Genomic DNA, 3,510 nt, shown 5'->3' with positions numbered 1-3,510 from the left:
GTACTTTGTACGTGCCTGTATTGCAATGAAGATCAAACTTGATCATTTAGAGGAAGTAAAAGTCGTAACAAGGTTTCCGTAGGTGAACCTGCGGAAGGATCATTACTGATTCAAAACCCATTCTCTCAGCGAGTGATCGTTGTATGATGTCTATGTCGAAAATGGAAGAGGTGTTTATAGGAGGAACGTTACGTATTATTGACTAAGGATCGCAATCGTCGTCGCGCGTCGCCGACACTGTTCGGTTCGACAGCATTTTTACATAGTTGTGCTATCGAGAAGAAGACATCACAAGACTCAATATGGGGGATCACTTAGTCCTTAAATCGAAGAAAAACATAGTAATTTGTGGAAATTGATGTGAGTTGTGAAGTTGTGTGAGCATTGTGATTTTGAATGAAAATTTTAGTATGGATACACTTGTATCTATGCTCCATTTGTTTCAGTATATATACATACAATACGTATTTACTATTGCTTGGTGGTAATAGTAAAAATTATCTTTGATCACAAGGGTGATAATAAACATCTGTATGTTATGTTTATCTGAAATCAAGTGTGACTACCCGCTGAACTTAAGCATATCAATAAGCGGAGGAAAAGAGATCAAATGAGATATTAGGCAATAAGCCTATTGCCAATTCTTATGTTGTGTACTATAAGAGACGAGGTGTAAAAGTGTTTTGTGTTTAATAGGAGTACAGCTTAATTATTATTGAGTGGGTGCTCAGAGAAGGTGAAAAGCCTGTGTGGTTGTACTATCCTGTTGAACCGAAGATCTGGAGAGTCTATTGTTTGAGAGTGCAACTTAAAGATGGTGGTAAATTTCATCTAATAGCGAACAAGTACCATGAGGGAAAAAGAACTCTGACGAGAGAGTTCAACAGTACGTGAAACCATAGGGAGTAAAACAGATAACTGTGCTGTAAAGTGGTGTGCCTATCAACAGGGTAGTTCGTCGTGTGATGCCTTGAGCGTAAATTGTCCATTCAACCGATTGCTCTTGGTTAGCCCTGCCAGAGACTCAGTGCACTAGTGCCCACTCATTCATTGAGAAACTATGCCGCTGCGGCATCGATATGGGACCGCTCGTACGTAGTGCAATGTTCTGTGTTGGGCGTCACCTAGCCGGTGTAGTTTAGCTGTGGGACAGCTACGGTCTGCGTTTACTAGATGTATCTGCTGTATCTGCGATTTGGTTTATTCCTTGTTGCCGTGAGCATGTTACTCTAGGTAAGCAGTCCGCCATCAGTGGTTAGCATTAGTTATTTGACCCGTCTCGAAACACAGACCAAGGAGTTCAAATGGCACGCGAATCATTGGGTCTTAACACCCGAAGGCGAAGTGAAATGCAAAGGTATTGTTATTTGTGGTTGTACCATGATTAAGCGATGAGCTACTTATGCTTTCTGGCATTTGTAGACTATGAGCGTGATGTTTGAGACCCCAAAGATGGTGACCTATGCCTAGTCAAGATGAAGCCAGAGGAAACTCTGGTGGATGTCTGAAGCTATTCTAACGTGCAAATCGATAATATGATCTGGGTATAGGGGCGAAAGACTAATCGAACCATCTAGTTGCTGGTTCCTTCCGAAGTTTCCCTCAGGATATTTCCCTCAGGATAGCTAGCGTACACGTTTAGTTTCATCCCGTAAAGCGAATGATTAGAGGTACTGGGGCGTATATAGCCTCAACCTATTCTCAAACTTTTAATGGGTGTGAGTGTTATTTCTCGATTGAAGAACACTGCTAAGAACACTGCTTAGTGGGTCATTTTTGGTAAGCAGAACTGGCGCTGTGGGTTGAACCAATTGTTGTAAAGTGCGAAAAGCTGAAATGCGCATGAGATCCATAAAGGGTGTTAGTTGCCGAAGACAGCAGGACGGTGGCATTGGAAGTCGGAATCCGCTAAGGAGTGTGTAACAACTCACTTGCCAAAGCAACTAGCCCCAAAAATGGATGGCGCTATAGCATTGTACTTGTACTCAACCTCTGACGTGTGACGCACCGAAGCGCTCAGAGAGTAGGAAGATAATGTGATAGCATCGAAGGATGTTGTTGTGAAGCAATCTGGAGGTGTCACATGTGCAGATCTTGGTGGTAGTAAAAAGTACTCAATTGAAAACTTTGAGCACTGAAGTTGGGGTTGGGTTCCACGTGCCTTGGTCCTTGAAAATTTGAGCGTGGTGATTATCTTGGTGGCAGTCCGTACTAATATCTGCAGCAGGTCTCCAAGATGTGAAGCCTTTAGTGTCTAGATTAATGTAGGTAAGGGAAGTCGACAAAATAGTTCTGTAACTTTGGGAGAAGGGATGGCTCTGAAGGTTGATCCAGCCAGGTTGACAGTAGAAGTATTTATGACATTGTGTTGTCGCCGGATGGACTTCAGAACTACTTCAGAACTGGCACGAACTGAGGGAATCCGACTGTCTAATTAAAACAAAGCATTGTGAAGTCCAGTAATTGGTTATGACACAATGTGATTTCTGCCCAGTGCTCTGAATGTCAAAGTGAAGAGATTCTTTGAAGCGCGGGTGAACGGCGGGAGTAACTATGACTCTCTTATGGTAGCCAAATGCCTCGTCATCTAATTAGTGACGCGCATGAATGGATTAACGAGATTCCCACTGTCCCTATCTACTGTCTAGCGAAACCACAGCCAAGGGAACGGGCTTGGACTGAACGGCGGGGAAAGAACACCCTGTTGAGCTTGACTCTAGTCTGACTTGGTGAAGAGACATAGGAGGTGTAGCATAAGTGGGAGACTCGTCATCAATGAAAAACCACTACTCCTATTGTTTCTTTAATTACTCAATGAAGTAAATATGGTCATTCCATGTTTTAGAAAGAAGCATAGTAATTTGTGCGATTTATATTGAGAACATAGTCAGGTGGGGAGTACGAGAGGAACCGTAGGTTTAGACAATTGGTTTTGTGTTTGATTGAAAAATCAGAGGCACTAAACTACCATCTAATGGATTATGACTGAACGCCTCTATGTCAGAATCCAATCCAGAGTCCATAACATTAGTGTCTGGGATGTGTATTGTTTATTAAATAGTTGTGCGAGTGCATAACTGAGCAATATGAGCAAATTGAAATGAAGACAATCTGCAAATGACTTTTATCAATCGAAGTGTTGTAATTTGTAGAGCAGTTACGATACTGCGATCTAATGAGACTTATCTTCGTATTGGGCGTTTGCTGTTTGAGATGAAATTGGCTTGTTGCCGGGATGGAATACCATTAATTTTCGTTATTTTTTGGATTAGCCACATTTGGTAGCATTAAACGCCCGCTTATGTATGACAAAATATGGTTATGAAATATGTCAGTGGCCTAATGACGCGGAGAAAGATAAAATGCTCGTTTTTGGTTTCATGCAGGGTCACCGAAACTCAATCGAGAGCATAAAAGAAACAAAACTTGTTGCGATTGTTAGCCTTGGCTCACGACGCAAAGATTTGAGTAAATGCAAGTTTTCATGCACGGTCACCGAAACTCAATCGG

The 3,510-nt window shown here is 42.1% G+C and overlaps 2 pseudogenes; both read left to right on the top strand.

The window, feature by feature from the left end:
- The first annotated feature begins 294 nt into the window (after positions 1-294).
- On the top strand, positions 295-451 carry LOC147754147 (5.8S ribosomal RNA; annotated as a pseudogene).
- A 91-nt stretch (positions 452-542) lies between these two features.
- LOC147754146 (large subunit ribosomal RNA) lies at positions 543-3,205 on the top strand (annotated as a pseudogene).
- The last annotated feature ends 305 nt before the right edge of the window (positions 3,206-3,510 follow it).

The sequence above is a fragment of the Varroa destructor genome, unplaced genomic scaffold (assembly GCF_002443255.2).
Source record: "Varroa destructor unplaced genomic scaffold, Vdes_3.0 BEIS01000374.1, whole genome shotgun sequence".
NCBI lineage: Eukaryota > Metazoa > Arthropoda > Arachnida > Mesostigmata > Varroidae > Varroa > Varroa destructor.
Note: the sequence above shows the minus strand (reverse complement) of the source record. Positions and strands in the feature narration are given on the sequence as shown.